The sequence below is a fragment of the Lichenostomus cassidix genome, chromosome 1 (assembly GCF_008360975.1).
Source record: "Lichenostomus cassidix isolate B80296 chromosome 1, HeHo_3.0, whole genome shotgun sequence".
NCBI classification, from domain to species: domain Eukaryota; kingdom Metazoa; phylum Chordata; class Aves; order Passeriformes; family Meliphagidae; genus Lichenostomus; species Lichenostomus cassidix.
The window spans coordinates 20,318,033-20,337,327 of NC_139479.1; the positions used below are offsets into that span (position 1 = coordinate 20,318,033).

At 38.9% G+C, this 19,295-nt stretch overlaps 1 long non-coding RNA gene across 1 annotated transcript; it reads right to left on the reverse strand.

Moving 5' to 3' along the window:
* Positions 1-2,000: 2,000 nt before the first annotated feature.
* On the reverse strand, positions 2,001-19,095 carry LOC146444312 (uncharacterized). Its single transcript, XR_014847916.1, has 4 exons — positions 18,954-19,095; positions 17,508-17,752; positions 6,993-7,152; positions 2,001-2,229 (listed from the first exon to the last, which is right to left on the reverse strand). It is a non-coding gene; the product is annotated as an uncharacterized LOC146444312 (long non-coding RNA).
* Between the last annotated feature and the right edge of the window lie 200 nt (positions 19,096-19,295).

The following is a 19,295-nucleotide window of genomic DNA, read 5'->3' on the forward strand; positions in this document are numbered from 1 at the left end:
ATTGTCACATTTTCATTCAAAATAGATTTTGAAAAATTATGGACAGTTTTTGTATAAAAACTGATGGAAATCTTGCTTTCCTGGAAGATAAGCAGTCTCTTTAAAGTGTGTGTTGTAATAATTAAAAAGAGCTGTAACTTAGAATACATTAGACAAAAGGATAAATCACAAAATCAAACCATTGTGTTTGTTGTAGAAGGCAGTCTCTTTTCTCATAAAACCATCTCTGATGAAAAACCAGTCTGAAAGTACCGTGCAACATTTTCATCTTCCTACTTTGGCCTTGGGGGGTTGGGCATACAACTCAGGACATCTGAGTGATCTGAGCTGCCATAAAGAATGAAAGGGGTCCATGCAAATAGACACAGCAAGGTCATGACTCACTCATGGGACACAGACACAACCCAAAAATTACTGACTTCCCAACTGCTGTCACTTTGGGACACTCAATTGAAACCAGATTCATGGCTACTTACCAAAATTTTAGAACCAAAAATAGTTGACTAAATCAATCAGAAAGTTGGGAACAAATGTTTCAAGGCAGAGGAATATCTATTAGTTTTAACTCTTTTGGTGTCAACAGAGGGGAAAAAGTATATCATCAGTCTTAAAAAGTAGCTAGAAAACAGATTTTCTCCCCTTCTTACAAGAGTCTCCTGTTATTGGTTGTCATTTTTTGAAGAAGTATCTGGGATCAGGGCTTTGTAGATAAGTTTTAAGATGCAGTGAAAATTAGTGTCATGGGTTCATGGAAACCATCTACAAGGGATTTGTCTGATACTTTAAGTAATTTGTTGACAGGAACATTATGAGAAAGTCCTAGAAGAAAATGGTCCAACAGCAGGCGAGGAACTCTTTTTCCTTCTGGATTGCAGACCAATGTGGGGGAGGATTTGGGGGGGGAGTGCTTCCAAGACACCAATTCACAGAAGTCTGGTTGAAGCTTAAAATGAAAAATATGCTCCCTTGCTCCTTGTCTGCTGGCGGGAAAAAAAAAAGAGAAAAGTTTCAGTAGTACCATATATTCTTAATATAAAAACTTGTTCTCTTGACAATTCCAAGCATCATTTATAACACATTCCACCTGACTACACTGAGGAAGTTTGTCTGATAAAGATATTCTATAAATAAAAATATATATATTATACTTAAGTACACAAAATAATTTAAGGCTTTTCTACTGACGGAATAAAGTTGAAAAAAATATTCCAGGAAAGGTGAAAAACAGTGAAAAATATTGGTAACTATTATAACTGTCATCTTGCCCATATGGAAACTGTATATTTCTAGGAAAATAAAAGAAGTTTAAAAAATAGCATAATGAATGCACCCATTTGCTATTAGTGCGAAGACCAAATGCTAAGCTGGCTTGTAAAACAGAAAGGGTGTCTTATTGCAAAGAATAAATATTTGAATATACCAACACTATTTAAAATAGATTTTGTCATTTTAAAAAAGGCAATGGGAGGATCAAGTTAGAACTGTATTACAGTATGACACATTTTTATTAGGCATTTTATGCTTCATTTTATCTTTCATTCTTAGTGTTGAGCTAAGCGAGGAGTCACAGAAAATTATTACACGTTTTGAAAACCGAACTTGAACCCAGGATATATTTATTCTTCATTAAAGGTGAAGGAATCATTGATGTAACAGCAGTCTTTTGATTTCATATGGTGCAGTAGTTTAGCTACATAGCTCTTGTACATGCTCACTTGAAAAAAATCTTTTTAAGGACTTCAGTCTTGAGAAATGAGATCAACCGCTGAAACAGAATATGTCAATCACCACAGCAAATTAGTATATGGCAAGAGGAGGTTAAAGTTTATGTAATAATCAAATATTAGCTGAAGTTTCTTTTCCATAATTATGTTGTGAGGCTTTACGTCTGACATCTCTGTGGGTTATCATAACATGAGCCCCTGCATACAGGAGTACAGAGACAGTGCTTTCTGAGTAAAAGGACACTTACGTTTTGAAAACTTGTGGAGATACTACATTAACTACTTCACTTTGACCACATTTTCCAAGCTATGTAAGCAATCCTAATAAAGAGCTGATTTTCAAATACCTTGCAGAGAATCCATGCTGGTCAGCATATTATCTTGCAACAAGATCCTTTTAAAGTTATGAGGGGCATTTCACTCAACAGTGCCCAGATCTGCAGCTATAAATCCAAACTGCCATATGAATAGAGAATTCAAGAAATTACCATGTTCCATTTGATCTCTGTCAAAAAGGTAAGAAACTTAAAATAGCCAAAGAAACATCTACATAATTACACAAACATAATTCAAACATTAGTTCTTCTGAATATATCAGAAGTTTCTGAACATATGAGAAATTTCGGAACTGAATTCTATAATTTCCTCTTGTTTGTGGTTGTGTCAGTTGGGAATTTTGGACTGAGTTTGCTAACTGGGGATGATTAGGACATCAGTTGTAAACCTGAAAATTAATAAAAAAACCCCACTCATCTTTCTTTAGGCATAAACTAACATCCATTTAAGTAAAGCTAGTTTTTTTCAGTTCCCAGGAGTCAGAAATGTTCTGGGTAGTTAGGCCTTGGAGTTCCTTGTAGATATACTTGGTCGTATCCTTAGAAATTACTGAGACTCCCTAAAGAGATAAAGATCCATGTATGTACCAAATGCCAGTATAATTAATCTGGGAAAAACGTGCACACTTGAGTGACTGGTTCTTACATGGGGATATATTGACCTATGGGGAAATATCGAAGGATAAAACTGTTAAATGGATTAAAAGAAATCTTTAATTGTATTTTTAATTACTATAAAATTATAGTATTAATTCCTTTATTTTTCCAAAGTAGAACAAAAACATTTTTGGTGTATTTTTACTTGACAAGGACCATGCAGCCTTTGATAAAAGGAGCTGAGATAAATTAACAAATTCTTTTCATCTGACCCTTTTGTTCCCTCAGAAAGAAAAAAAGCACCAAATTTTGAACTTCTGGTATCACTGCTTCATCAGCAGTAAGTCACCATGTACTAAACTGAAATTTCTCAAAGGTTTTGAAGTGCTTTAGTTTTGGGGAAACAATAAATAAATGTTGGAGAAGCTTCCAGTATCTCTACACCTTTTGTTATGGGCTGTTTCTGTCATGTCATCCATTCTGGAATGGATGTATGCATGGGAAGCTACACAAAATCACTAAGGTGAATAAAGGAAAATAAGTGTATTGCATTTGGGGGGCACTTGGCACAGGGTAGAATTTGGAAGGATGCTTTTGAAGCTCCTACTTGAGTTCCTAATCCCATCCATTCCACCCCAACAAGTTTACTTCTGTTTGCTTTCTGTCTGGCACCCGCTCTAGCAGTGGTTGAACATCTCTCCATTGGACAGAAAAGATGAAAAAAAAAGTTCTTGGTTGGGAGACCATGTGGTTTTGTAGTTATGGTGGTCCTTGGAAGAGACAGAAATGAGTCCTGAGTAAGACAGCATCTGGAAACATGCCTCTCCCACCTCCTGAAGGAGTATTTTGGCCATTGGACTCTTACTGAAAACCATTATCTTCTCAGCCTTCTCTGAGCAGTCACAACACAATGTTTATCAGACTTTAAAAATTATAAGAAGATTTATTTATATAGTTAATGTGGGAAAACAGACAAGATGGACCACTGTCTAAATTTCAAGATGACTTTCAGTTTCTAAATCTTCTCTTAGTTAGGCTCTCCATGTGCTGGTTGCCATTTCCCATGTCCTCTACTGGGTAATAATTCCTACTACATCTTATGTCTCAAACTATTATTTTTGGATCTGAAATTTTCCAGAACTGAGTTCTGGAAAAAAGAAAGTTGTGTCTGACATTTTGAGTTAAGGCAGTTCAGGTGAACAGTGTGCAAAAATATGTTTGATAAATTATGGAAGTGTTCCTGTAACTTGGAAATGTATGAGAGCAAGGAAAGTGATTTCAGTGAGATATATTCAAATTATGGCTTTATATCACAGGCTGGGCATGGTTAGTGTTTGCCTCACTGGATTTTGTCTTAGCACCTGAGGTGTTTCAATGAGCAAGGCTGCACTGGGCACTCATGACTAATGTAGTTGTTGAATAAAGAGAATTGCCAATGGCATACATGAATTATCTGCAACATTCCGCTCTCGTTCCCTGCAGCTGTTCTTAAATGTTCACAGTTGTGAAGTTGTGAAGTATCACACAGTTTTATAGTCATAGAGACTTTCCCACTTCTGCAGATGGTTCTGATCTGAAGAAGACCATAGCCTGCCACTCTGAGGTCAGGATACATCTTGTCTAATTTCAGATGCCTGCAGTGAGATTCATATGAGTCATTGGGATGAGGTAAATCCCACCCTGCCAATTCTTCTTTCATTCTGTTGGCTATAAAGGCTGTCTAATATAAATTGGCTCAGTGATGAATGTTTACTTTTTGGTGCTACTGAGTTCAATGTACTTTCATCAAGGACAAATGTCTGCTACAAATGTCTCTGTGTTTGTTTTCTGCAAAACAATGGAAAATAATATATGCAATAGAAGTTAGCTTGATGTGTGTGTTCTATAAGCTGTGACCAAACAGAATGGAATGGTCTCATCAGAATGATAACCTTCCTGTAGGGGCAGAGTCTCTTTTATTTTCTTACTAGTGTAAAGTGGAAGTAATCTTGCAAAGGTCAATAGAGGGAAACTGCTGACATTAATTCTATGGTGCCAAAATGTGGTGGTGGATAATACCACCTCAGGAACTGCTGGGGAGCCAAGTAGTCCCAGTACAGCAGGGTTTCACTGGTGGCAAAACATCCCAGTCGAAGTAACATGATAAGTCCCTCCTCAAATTATGTAAATCCCCCTGGCAGTAACCTAACCCCTGACTCCATCCCTCCCTTCTCCCCATTGGTTGTGGTGTTCCCCCTGCCTCCTCTCCCCTGACCCCAGGTGATCCCTATATCTAGGGAAACCTGGGGCTCCTCTTCCTCTTTCACGCTGGAACCCTTTGGAATAAACATCTGGAACATCCAGCTGATTGAGCCTCTGGATTCTTCGTCTCTGGTAACGCGTGAGCTATCCAGCTCTCTGGGTGAGTGAGAATCTGTGCCTTACACCGGCTTGGGTGTGAGAAGGGTCTTTCTGTACAGCACCAGAGCAGTGCTGGCTGGAGTCATCTCTTGATAGCCTTAGAGACACTTTCGGTAAATGCAGAGGCCTGGTTCCACCCCTCCTCACCCCCTTGCGTTACCAAAACTCTATGATTTCTCAAATATCCCGCTTTTGACAAACTATTACTACAATTTTTTACATTTACCACATAAGGGAATTTTGAATTTTTGTTAATCACATATTAGTCTAGTTTAAAGTTACATTATTTGTACAATTTTTCCCTAGGTCTTCAGATGATTTAGACTCTAATTCCTATTGTTCTCAGTGTCTTTGAGGGTCTAGAGTTTGATATATATGTATAGTTTTGAGCATAATTTCCTTCAACCATCAAATTCACTAGTCAATTAATAGATAAATCACCATGTGCATTTTTTGTTTTCTCAGACTCCTGAAATACAAAGGGAGTTGCTTTCTAGTGTTGTAAAACCCAATTAAGAGAAAGGAAAATTAGAATCAGGTAGTTCCCTCTTCTACATTCCTCCCAACTTATTGCCTCTGATTTGATTGTCATAACTCCATTAAAAATATGGCTAATGTGGAGGGGCGGCAGCCCGGTGCCGCCCATTGTGAGATCCCATTGACCGAGGTCAATGTGGCGGAGGCTGGACCCGCCGAGGATGTGATTTCTTGGGGCTCAGTCGAGGATGAGCCTTGAGCCGCCCTCCCTCCTCCCACAACGAAGTTTTATGTTAGCTCATAGGTTAAAAGTTTGCTGTACCTCTCCCCTCTCCGCCCCTGTTGCCACCCTGCTTCTAGCTTGTTCTGTTGCTGAGCTCCCCTGATTGGTTCTATGTATTCCCCTCCCTTGTTGTTTCTAATTTGCTCCCCCTGCTGCCTGTCATGTTTCCCCAGGCCTGATTGGCCCCGCCCCTGCGTTCCCGCCCCAGGAAACCCCGGGGCTCCCTTTAACACCTCGGTGCCATCTTGCCCTCGTGGTCAGAGGTTTCGGACCCCAGACCCTGCCGGACCTCTGCCCGAGGACAACAACAGTTCCTTCCCCGCTTGCATTCCTAAATAAAGGACTGTTGCTGCTCCTCCACGCCTGGGACTGGTCTCATTTCGTGTGGATCGCCGCCTCATCCTCCTGCCTGCCCGGACTGTTCCCCTACCCTGCAAAGGGTCCCCCCAAACCCAATCGGGGCACCCTGGGATTGGGTAAGCCGCTGTAGGGTGGCTGCAGCGAGGGTCGAGCTGCCGACCCTGGGGAAGATACCCGCCTGCTAGCCGGGTTCCCCCTGCCTCGAGGAGCCGGACAGCCACGGCGTCCAAGGCCATTGCCTTCAACGAGGGCGACCGCGAAACGCCGAACCACCACAGGCTAAAATTGATTACAAACCAAAATCCCTCTATTTATAATTCACTTTTATGAAACAAGATTTGAGAAAATGGAAACAGTCCAATCAAGAGAATCAGAAAAATTGTGTCTCAGTTTTAGGAAATTTTAGAAAATTTAATAACATTAGGAAACTGATAAAATTGGCAGTTGTAGCGATGGTTCAGAATCTGAAATAGTTTAGAATAAACAACAATTAATACTAACTACCACATGTAAATGTTACATTATGAAAATAAAGGCTGTATTTCAGAATACTTTCAAACCTACAAGAACCCTTAGCTATACAGACATCTTCCAAGAGAAGAAGACAATACAGGGTGTGTCAATGAAGAGCAATGGGGAAGAACATACATCTGCAAACCACAGACGCCACAGTACAACCCAGCCATGAATGAATTTACCCAGCTGGCAGAAAGCAAAGTCCAAATCAAGATGAAAAGTGCCAAACAAAATTATTTTGTTTCAATTGCATAGTTCCAGACCTGAAGCTGTCCCCAAACTCTTCCCAGATGTCCTAACCTTAGTCAAATATTTCACTGGGGAGTCATGCTGTGAGTCCTCTCTGGCTTGTTTATTCAAGGCTTCAGAAGGAGAGATGAGTTCCAGCAGCTTGGAAGGGTAGAACTGGAGAAGAAGATGAGACTCTGAGCTGCTCCAGGACTTTCCAGTTTAGATTTCACTGAAACAAATACAATTTTTAGGGAAAGCTAATAATACTGAGGCACACATTCACACTGAACATATTTCCAAAAGTATTTAAAATACATTACTCCTGTCCATTTAAATTACATTATTCTAGTAAGGAGACAGCTAATGGATGAGTTATTAAAAACTTACTTCTCTGGTACATATATGTTCCAAATACCCCACACAATAACACAAAAATGTGTGTTAAAATACATTCCATCTGTACCTTTATCACATCTGATTCAAAGAATGACAGATCTTTCCCAGTGAGGACTAGTCATCAAACCAGTGCAGCCTGTCCTTCAAATAAATAAGCACACCTCATTTCAGGCAGTCCTCCTGCAATTCCTTTATGATGATCCTATTGAAGTAAGATTAAAATCTTTCCAGTGCCAATACACCCTGTCTAAAATTCTACTCAGTTCATAAACGTGTAATAAAGCAATGCTTTCAAATGTATATAAATTCTTAGTAGGCGGAAGAAAGCAAAGGATCTCAAATTTAATATGTTTTTAATTGATATGTTTATACCTATCTATTTGTCTATCTATCTATCTGTCTCAGAAATATTCTGTATTAAGTATTTCTACAACATCTATCCCAGTTGTTGTTTTGGGTGGCCACATAGAACAATGGTTGCTGTTACTGGAAGTTATGTCCTGAACATTCTCCCTTTCACCACTTTGCAAGGAGTACACACAAAAACAAAGTTATGACTAATGTACAGAAATATCTGCAGGTTTTCAGTGAGACCCAAACTTAGGCATTGTCAAAAATGTTTGGACTCAATTGCAGTTAATAACATTGGGATTGTTTCTTTTCCACAGTAAACTGTCCAAATAAAGAGAGCTGCTTTTCATATAGAAGCAGATATCAAGGTTTTTAGAAAGAACTGGAAAGACAGGATAGGGAAGGCTGAGTATCTTGTTATTTGGTTAATCCACAGCACTTCAGAAGCTTCATCAGAAAGCCGTTGCTATTTGTTTAATGCAACACCTGTATTCAAATGCTTCTTGTAAAATATATTCCCAAATGTAGGGTTGTGAATTATTAAAAGTATTGCCAAGGATGACATATTGTCTTGTATTGTCAAGACTTAGATGCATAACTAGATTAACCTGAATCAGAATGTCTATCCATACACATAGGTGTTGCTACTCAAAGTTTGAAAAAAAAAGGAAAAAAAAGTACAATTCCTGATATTTAACATAGTGGTAAAACTTGTTCTTTTTCAAAATAGATATGTTTTCTTTCGTTGCGGGCAAAGAAAAATAACACAATCATTGCAAGCAGTGATGGTGTGAGATTTTAAGAGCAGCCACTACCATTGGGGTAGGAGATGTCAACCAATTACTACATATATGTCAAATGGCATATGAGTTTACACGGCAGTGAGATTTGCCAAGCACCAATGTTTTGGTATTTAACTAAAAAGGAAAAACTGTGCAGAGATGGTGGACTGCATTGTTGATAACTAGTAACTTAAAAGGACATCTTCTAAGATTTCAGCGAGGCTTTTGACACTATCTCTTACAATGTCCTCACAAGCAAATTCAGAAAGTATGGCTGGATGAGTGGATAATGAGGTGGATTGAGAACTGACTGAGTGGCAGATTCCAGATGGTTGTAATCAGTGGCACAGGGTCTAGCTGGGGCCTGTCACTTGTGATGTTCCCCAGGGTTCAATACTGGGCCCAGTATGGTTTGACTTATTCATTGATGACTTGGATGAAGGGGACGTGCCTTCTCAGCGATTTCAGTGATGACACAAAGCTGGAAGGAGAGTCATAGTGCTGAGCAGCCCTTCAGAAAGGCCTTGCCAGGGTGGAGAGGTGGGCAGAGAAGAATTGCCTGAAATTCAGCAAAGGCAAATGCAGGGTCCTACAGAGGGGAGGAACAACCCCCTGCACCAGGAGAGGTTGAGAATGACCTGCTGGGGAGCAGCTCTGTGGAGAAGGACCTGAGGGTTCTGTTGGACAAGAAGCTGTCCATGAGCCAGCAGGGTGTCCTTGTGGCCAAAGCCAATGGGATCCTGAGGGGCATTAGGAAGAGCATTGCCAACAGGTCAGGGAGGTGATTCTGCCCCTCTGCTCAGCCATGGTGAGGCACATCTGGAGTGCTGTGTCCAGTCCTGGGCTCCTAAGGACAAGAGAGACAAAGAACTCCTGGAGCAGGTCCAGCATAGGGCAACAAAAATTATTAAGTGATGGGAGCATCTCTCTTACAAGCAAAACTTGAGGGAGCTGAGCCTCTTCAGCCTTGAGGAGAGAAAATTGAGATGGAACCTCATTGATGTCTTTACATTTCTGAAGGAAGGGTGTAGAGAGGATGGGGCCAGGCTCTGCTCAGTGATGCCAATACTGGTGGTGCCAATCTTGTCCAAGCAATAGGACAAGGGGCAATGTGCAGAAACTGATGCACAGGAAGTTCAACCTCAACACTAGGAAGAATTTTTTTACTGTGCAGTGACTGAGCACAGGAACAGGTTGGCCAGAAAGGGTGTGGTATTCAAAAATTATTTGGACACAATTCTGTGCAATGTGCTCTGGGATGAGCTTGCTGGATCAGAGAGGTTGGACCAGATGACCCCCTGTGGTTCCTTCCAACATGACCTGTTCTGTGAGACCCCAGGAGATTCAAGCAACTACAACATTCATTCTTTACTGTACTGCAGACACCTGGGGCAGGGTGAGGGGTGTTATGAGGAGGATCTCTAAACTGAGGTAAATAGGAGTATTTCTAGAGTTCTGGGTCTCAATGGACATACAAATTTGCATTTGACAGTCTGCCAGGATGAGGCCATGGTGTGTTTTTCTCCCCTTAGTCCTCTTTTGGAAGGACACTTGAGGGTGAATGCTTGTGGATCCTGGTGTGGCACTGTTAGATCCTAGTCTGAAGAGCCTTGTGCCAAGACAACAAAATAACCATGACTAGGAACTGACTTCGTGTAGTTGAGGCTGAGTTATTAATACTAACCTTTATTTAAAGGAACTAAGGACTTTTTAAAGGCCCCAGCTAGGCTGGTAGTCTGATGTAATGATGTAGCCACATGTCTGGCTGCCATCAGGATCCAAGTTCTGATTTGCGCTTTGATGCTCATGGCCTCTGCAGTCTTGGGCAAGTTGTTTCTGTGCTCTGTACTTGCAGAAGGGAACAATAATATTCCTTCTCCTCCTTCTCCTCCTCCTTCTCCTCCTCCATCTCCTCTTCACAGAGAGGTTATGCAAATTCATTAGTGACTGTTTGTGAAGGGCTTTGAAGTAGAAAATCACTCCATAATTGCTAAATATTATTTAATATCTCTTTTATAGTAGGCATTTCCTTCTGAATTGCCCTGCTTGATGTTTCATTAAAATGACATCATGCTCACTTGCAAATTACAGTGGTAGGTCATGTGCTTACCAGTATAATGAAGCATGAAGAATTACAGACATCCCTCCCCCTAAATGAAGTAATTTGCAAAAAGTTATAATTACTGAGGCCAAGACTGTAGGTCTCTACTTTCTCACATATATGACATCAGTACATGTATCAGTATATATACCTTTATTTTTATTGATTATTGTAATATTAATTTGAAACTGCTCTTTCCATCATACCATCTAGGAAATTTTTCCATATGAGATGAAATATTGGTCTATTTGTGATCCATAAGTTAAACACCAGAGGTTAGAACAAAAGTATCATTTGCATTAACTGTACTCTTTGCAAGACCAACAAAAAAGGAGAAAATCCCAAGAAAATAAGAATAAAGTTTTGCTACTTGGCTTTGTTTTAGGGACAGAATGACCCTTTGGCCCTTATGCTGTAATTTTATGAATGTGAGCATGGGAGTGCTGCACAGGCCCCACCTCAAACCTCTGCTCCAGTGTATTTCATGTTTTGGACTCTAGGGCTATGTCTGAACTGCTGGATGAGAATGCCTCAGGCTCTTATTCCCCAAATGCATCTCATCCAGGAAGCTGTTAGTCCCTCCTTGCATATTCAGGTCTTCACCTGAAAAAGCATCTATATTGATAGGCAAGACTCAGAGCTGGGCCAGATATGAAGTTACCTGATGCCAGTGTGAGCTTCTGGGAGCTGGGACTTTGGAAAACACCATTTATGCCATAGCTAGAAACAGAACATTATTCCAGTAGCACTGGGATATAGGCAGAATTTTCTGGAATTCAGAGAGGAATTGGATTTTTTTCTAAACTACCATCATGGCTATGCTATTTCAATTCATTATTTATTTTAGGATAGCCAAGCTTACCTAGCAGTTTACAAAAGTGGACACTATTTTTACTTCATATCTCTCTAAAACATCACATCTTAGGATAATAAGAGAATTGGCTATTGTGAAACAAAACCCATTTATTGTACTCATAAAAACAGTCATTTGGCATGTTACATAAGTCTTTGGAATGATTTTTGGCTTATGAGTAGGAAGCATTTTCAAGTTATTACTTTACAAACATGGTTTTCTATCAATAGCCACAAAAGTAGGACATCTTTCAGGAGAAATATAAAGATACAGAAATAAAACAAGGGCTTTTCCATACTTTTCCTAGATTTTTTATACGCTTTCAGTACAAGGATTACATGTGGTGGGACAAAGAATAACCATTAATAACCATCAACTAAAAGGAACGTAACAGGGAAATAATTTTACTTTGGATGAAAAGGCACATACTAGGGACCTGCATTCCCCAAATGAAAACTGATATTCAGGAGAGATAGCAAAACTTAATGTTCTGGAGAGCAGAACATGCTGTTAAGTGTCTATGGCACCAGTGCAGTGGGAAAATGTCTGGATATGCTATTTGCCAAATAAGTGTTATTTGTGAAGGAGTAGCTCCAAAGTAATATCCTACTGCTTTGGCACACTGAGTGATCCAATAAATGAAGACAGACGCTGAACCTGGCCTTGAAGTACCATGTGCAATTAAAGGAAAGATCTTAAAGAACATTTTCCGACTAAATTAAAAAAGAATGTATTTTTTTAACTTTCAAAGTTACAGTGTATATTTTTTGGTATCCCCAGCCAGTCTACTTTTTTGTGGGGTTGTTTTTGTTTTTTTAATGGAATCCCATTGGAAACTGTAGAAAAATGAATTAAACAGCAAAGCTGAAAAACCTGAAAGTGAAATCTTTATTTTATTTCCTGACCTTTAAATCAGAAAGGCAGATGAGCATAAAAACAATAAACATATTGACATAATAGATTCAGATAATCATTCACATTCAGTTGCTACAATTAACTTCTGCACCCTCAAATCACAAAGTTGATCATTACCCTCTTAGCAGGGGGGAAAACAACAGCACAGAGAAAGAAGCAGCTCCGAGTGTTCAAATGAAAACCTTGCATCCTTAGATGCCCCAGCTTGGCTGACCGCTTTACTTTCTCAGAGGAAAAGAGTCTTTCACATATGATTCCTATTTGGAAATGAGTTTCCTTCCTACAGCTCAGCTCCTCTGCAGCCAAAGAGAACTCCCTCTCTCTGCAGGCTGCTGGCAGTGCTGTCATCCAGAGCCCTCACGAGTCTGAGGCTTCGTCAGCCAGAAATAAGAACCCACCAGATAAATCAGTCACATGGCCCTAGTTTTCTTGTGTTTCTAAATTCAGGATAAATGTGATTTTTTTTTTTAATTTAGAAAAGGGAAATTAAAGGTTCATATGTACCCTGTTTAGAGTTGGCAATTCTTTGTTTGGCACATGGTTCTTTCTGTATAAAATAAAGGGAAAAGCTCTACTTGCACATTAATGTGAATTGCCTTGTCTTCACAGAGCAAGAGAGATTTTTTCCTCTTTATTTCTGTGCAAGTTTACTACATGTTTTCCTTCTGAATAGCTGTTGCAGAGTAATTCTTGAGAATATTATTATTCACTCTTTTAAAGTTTGTTTGTTATGGATATTAGAATACAAAGTCTGCTTGGCTTCTTAATGAAATGCCTGTATTCCACATAGCCCCCAGCCCATCAGTTATTTGAAATTATTTCAGGTCACGCTCAGTTAAAAAATTAATTGAAAAGAAATTAATCCCACAAGGATATAGCTGTGAACTGTAAATTTGAGTGACAATGGGATGAAAGATTGTGGATTTGATATGTCATTTTTAAATGCATTTTATATAACTAAAATCTTTTCACTTGCCACTAGCATATATGGCTTCATATTGATCTTGGCACACATCCATTAAGCTGTGTAATTCAGGAGCACTACAGGAACAAAAAAGGAATTACTTTGACATACTTGTCACTAACTACTATTTAATCAAAAATGCACCTGCCATTCTGAAAAAAGAAAAACCACCCCAAACTCCAATCCAAATTAAAAAAAAAAAACAAAAAACAAAACAAACACCAAACCCCCTCCTATTTTAAAACTAAATTGTTTTGCTAGACTTACAGTGTTTCAAAGGTCTGAGAAGTCATGGCAGCAGATCTGTGATACATGATATATCTACAGTATTTCTAATGATGCAGGAGACTGAACAACCAGAAAGACATCAATGCTTAGCAGCACTACAAGAGAACAAAAAATTTCCAGTATGCAGTTTGTGGTTCATCAAAATAGCTCAAATGTTGATTGTGACAAACAACTGGAATGGGCAGAATCTGAAGGAAAATGCAGTGTTGAATTGAACCTTGCTGAACCATCAGGCTCCTTTGGCATCTGTACTCAGGTGTTTAAAACATGGGGGAAGGATAAGGATGCGATTTTAGGTGTAAGTTAACACTTTGAAGTAAATTACTTTCTTTCCAAAAAAACTTGAAAAGGTTTGAATCCTTTCCAATCCATTTCTCTCATGTATAACTTTTGAAATATCAACAGCTTGCAAAACTACTACAAATGTAGAAACACATTATTACTTATCCACAAGTGACCTGGAATTAAAAGACAAACCTCTCCCCCCACTCACAACCTGGCAATGACACTTTGTTCTGCATTACTGGTTCACTTCTGCTACAGTGATGATACATCCAGGTGATACTTTGGCCTACTAAATTTATCACTTGGGGAAAGAGGAAGGGAACTAAATGTGTTCCTCCAAGGCTTCCTTTTCTATGTTTCAAAGGTGAACTCGCAAAGGTGAAGAACAGAAAAATCAGTAACTCCTTAGAAGAGTTACAACCACAGTACTTGGACTCTCTCTTAAGATTTTGTCCTATTGCTTTGCTTTGTCAAAAACCAAAAATCTCCTTCTGCAACAGAATTTTCATCAAGATATTTCCAATCCAGGCCTGAGGATGTCTCAAGGATGCTCCAGCAGCCTGAGGATTTAGAGAGGGAGATCTGCTTTAACTGAACTGCAGTGAAGAGTAAGGGTGATTTATTCAAAGGTCAGTTTTGACACTGACCTTTAATTTCAATAATGCTTTTCTTTTAGGGATACTGGCAGGACTGATGGAGGAAAAGTCTTTCTCATTTCAACTTTAAGAATCAACAATATGAACACCCAGAAATATGAACTTCAATGAGGTTGATAGTGAAGAAGTAGCACATAGGTGAATACTTTACACCAGAACATCAGTATTTTTTCTAGAAACCATCAGCCAATGGCTAGAGAGAGTTTCACAGACAAAGTTAATAAACAAATAGAACAATTAATTTCCACAGTCTGTTTTGCCTGAGACTAACAGATGTATTAAGCAATAAATAGGTGTAGATGTAAAAATGCACTAAGCTAAATTTCACATACAGGAAGTTAAAATTAGTAAATTTTAGAGGCATTTAAAACGCTATTTGGCTTTCTGGGTTAATAAGCTTTCTTAAAAAAATTGAAGGGGCTCCATCAGGATCACTGAGTCCAACTCCTGGCCCTGCACATAACAAGAACATGTGGCCCTTGCACATGACAAGAATCACACCATATACCTGAGAGCATTGTATAAACACTTCGTGAACACTGTCAGGCTTGGTTCTGTGACCATTTCCCTGGGGAGCCTGTTACAGTGCCCAACTACATGCTGTGTGAAAAACTTTCTCTTGATGTCCAACCTAAACCTCCCCCAACTCAGCTTCATGCCATTTCCTTGAGTCCTGTCACTGGTCACCAGAGTGAAGAGATCTGTACCTGCCCCTCCACTTTTCCTTGTGAGGATGTTGAAGACCACAATGAGTTCTCCCCTCAGAATCCTCCTCCATGCTGAACAGACCAAGTGACCCCAGCAGCTCCTCAGGAAATAAAGATCAGAAAGTTAAAAATAAATAAATAAAAGACTGTCATAACTTTGGATAGAAAATGGATGACCATTTTTCATATATTGGCTTTCTATTATGAAAAGTTTTGGAAAACAAAACAAAGAGTCATATGCAGACAAATCACAGAATGTGCCATTTCCACAGCCATCTGCTATGACTGTACAGTTTTGCTATATTGTAAGAAGTGAGAAAAATGACCACTCATAAAGGACCTGCAAAGAGGAAAAAATCCCTTGACAAGCCTGAAATCTTGTTTCACACCTCCCTCACCATAGGGGTTTTCTGTTCCACCATACCATTTATTAAACTTGTATCCCAGGACAAACCTAAGCTGTAAAGTGTGGTGATTTGTTGAAAGCAAACCTAGGCTGCAGTTATCACAAGACATGAGGGAAAACAGATTAAGTAATGGACTGTAAGCAAAGAGTTTTTCCAAATTCTAGAAATTATCACAGATTCTGTAATTGTCCTCAGCACTTCAAAATATAAATGTTGATTTTCAAATCAATAAAATGACAGTGTCAAAATTTCTTTACAGCAGTTGACTGTGCTTAGGCAGAATACCAGTAATTCTTATATTGTAATTGTTTAAGGTAGCTCTTTCTACCCTCATCTGTAACTCCACTGTTTTGTTAACAAACTGAGTAAAAGAATATCTTCAAGATAGTGACTCCAGTGTCACAGAGATTATCACAGGGAGCAGCCTCAGACATCAGACCTGTTCACGGCTGTTCACCAAAATCAGAAAGATAAAGTTTCTCAGGCTTGGTATCACTAAAGAGCAGAATATGTGAATAAACCATACCTTTCCAGGACCTTTGCAAAAGGTGGATAAATAATATTAAAGATAAACCATCAGAAAAAAAAAGAAAAAGAAGACCATAATTCATTTTTGACTGAAAAGCAGACAAATACTTCAAAGTTGCCTTTACAGAAAATCATTATAAATAAACATGTAATCTGTGAGGATAAAGAACAATTCCTTTCTTGAGATCTACACCACATCAAGAAAAGAAATTGCTGGAATCTGCTGAATCAAGCTCCTGTCAGTACCTCCAAGGCTTTCTGTTAATACTTTGCTTTTCCGGTCCAATTCAAATGAAAAAAAAAGAAAAAAAAAAAAAACCAAACCAAACCAACAAATGAAAGACCCCCAAAATAAAACTCTTCAAGTGCTGTGATTAAAACCTGAGTTAGGTTACCCAGAGAGGAGAAATGAATCCAGTGCCCTTCGGGGAGCTTCAGGTCAAGTCCCACAGGACTCCTAATTAACCAGGAATCTTCCAAAGCGTACATATGGTAAGAAAACGAGAGAAGCAGAAAAGGTTCATAAGCAGAAAAAAGAAGAAGGTGGCCGAAGAGTTAATCTCACAAGAAGGAAAAGTTTATAAGCCATTTATAGTGCTGGAATTTTTCATTTTATTATGCTGCTTTGGAAACAGTGTGATTATTTGCTCTAATGTTATATGCAAAGGCAATATTCAATATAAGTAGTAGGTTGAAATGTTCTGAGAGAACTGAATGTCACCATACAGCTAAGCACTCTGTTAATAGATATGGGGGATCCATACTTGCTGAATAGGAACAATGTTATTATGGCAGTTTTCCAAGAGCAATGAAAGGATTGGGATATGGTTTTTAAGGGCTTACATTTAAAATAGTTGGTTTCCAGTGCTTTGTTGGACAAAAGGGAAAGAGAAATGGAGAAGGCCACCCTGGAGAAGACCTATGGCTTGTCCAATTCCTGTAATATTCCTAAATCTTGACATTTCAATGAAAAAGGTGTGGGGTGATTTGCACTGCACACATATTTTCCCAGTGGCTGTAATAGCTATATCTCATTGGAGTTTGTAGCTTCAATGAATGTGTCTCAGTTCACAGTTGAGAAGAAAAGCTAAATGCACACACATGGTCTGATACAATGGCTCAGTTGAGAAGCAGTCACTTGCCACATTTCAGTGACTTGGTTTCTTTAGACCACATGACTGTGTCCTTAGAGTGGTAATTAATACCTCACAGGTAAAAGCATTTGTGTGTTTTACTTCAAAGTGTTCATTATACCCTTAGATATGAAGGAACTGGCATTTAGTATTGAATTCACAGGGAATATGTGGGTTTAGGCACTCAGATTTCTAAAGAGAAGAAAAGCTGTGACTACCAGCATTTTGCCTGCCTCCTTCTCTAAGCAGTCTGGGAACCTGATCCCACAGACGATGACTTGTTTGGTTTCCCTTTGGCTGCAGAAGCCACATTTCTTTTCAGTGTAGAACCGGACACGAAGAGGGAAGGTTGGTGCATGCCCAGGTCGTGCCCCATATGGAAACAGAAGGTAATTGGGGGATATTCCAGCTCAGAGCCAGGAATTCAGAAGCGCCTCTATCCCTGCTAGAATAGGCGTAGTCTCTGGGAATGAAAAGCACCATTGTTTCTTCTGAGACTGTTGGCAGAGTGCAGTGAATGTGGCTGAATACTGTTCCCCCACCACATAAAAGCAAGACAAACTTCCTAAGAAGTGGTATTGGACAAATTCTGGGAAGTGAGTGACTGACTATGGCAAAACCAGGCAAATTCATAGTTCAGTAAACATGTAAAAACCAGAAAACTGACAATGAACCACTCCTTTCACCTCACTTGAAGTGCACTAGACGTGTGGAAACTTCAAAACTCTTAGTCATGCCAAAAAATAAGCATCACTTTGTTATAAAATCATTATTTAAATTAGCAATTGCTTTCTAATTTGGGTGTTGTATATCAGAGGTTTGGCTTCTGCAAATAAGCAAAGAAAAGTCAAAAATAGATATCTATATAATACATATTTAAAAAAGAAAATTAATATCCATGATATCATGGTTTCAGATTTTTTAAAATTATGTCTTTGCATTCCTTGATCAGTTTCCAAGATTTTTTAATGAAAATCTGAAGGCAAAATGTGAGTGATGTTGAGAAAGCACCTAACAGATATCTGCACTTTATGTTGTGGACAAACATGAGCCAGTGTAAATGTAAAAGCTGCATCATCTAATGTTGAATCCCAGGGCTTTCACTCTGTATAGTCTTTCTTTTAAATAAGATTTGTTTCCCTTGCCATATGCTCACTGCTAATATATTTTCCTTTACTTGTCATGATTTTGAATCTGATCTAAAGTCTGTCAGAAGCAATAAAGTGTTTTGACTGAAATCAGATCTTGGAGATATATTTTTGGCAATTTTATGTACAGAAAATTGACAGGTGACCACTGTTGCAAGAGAAAACTGCTCAACTCACAAAATTTAGATCAAATCAGTATCAAATATGTTTATGAATTATTTATGTCACGTAATTAAACAGCAAAGCAAAACCATATATTCAGGATCAATATCAGGAATTTAATAGATAGATCATGATACTGGGGTCTTACCAAAGGTTAGTAAACAATTACAAATTTCTATACACTCTCCTGTAACTAATCCCACAGCACACATGCACTCAAACACACAGACATAAATTCCTCAGCAGCACATAAGCTATCTATATGAAATATCACCAATTACAGTATTTTACATCAAAGATGCTGTATGAAACAAATGTCACAAGCCTTGTAAGTTTCATCTTAACAGTAGTTACTTTTCTGCCTTCATTTACTTCCACTGAAAGACTGTACCAGAATCCCACAATTTTCACACTTAAAAACATCGTTCTAATTTTCATCCTATATGTATTTAAGTGAGCCAGAAGATTTTGCTTCTGGGATAGCATTGCCCTTTGGTATACAGATGTTCTGGTGTCCTCTCTTTCTCACCATACAGACAGGAACAGGAATCTGTGCTTCAAAATTAATTATAAAAGTGGGGAGGGGAGGGGACCTCTAGGGGTTGTTCTGCTCCAGCCTCTGGTGGAAACTGGGACAACTACACTAGGGCAGATGGCATTTTGTCTGTAGAGCTTATATTTGAAAATCTCACTGGA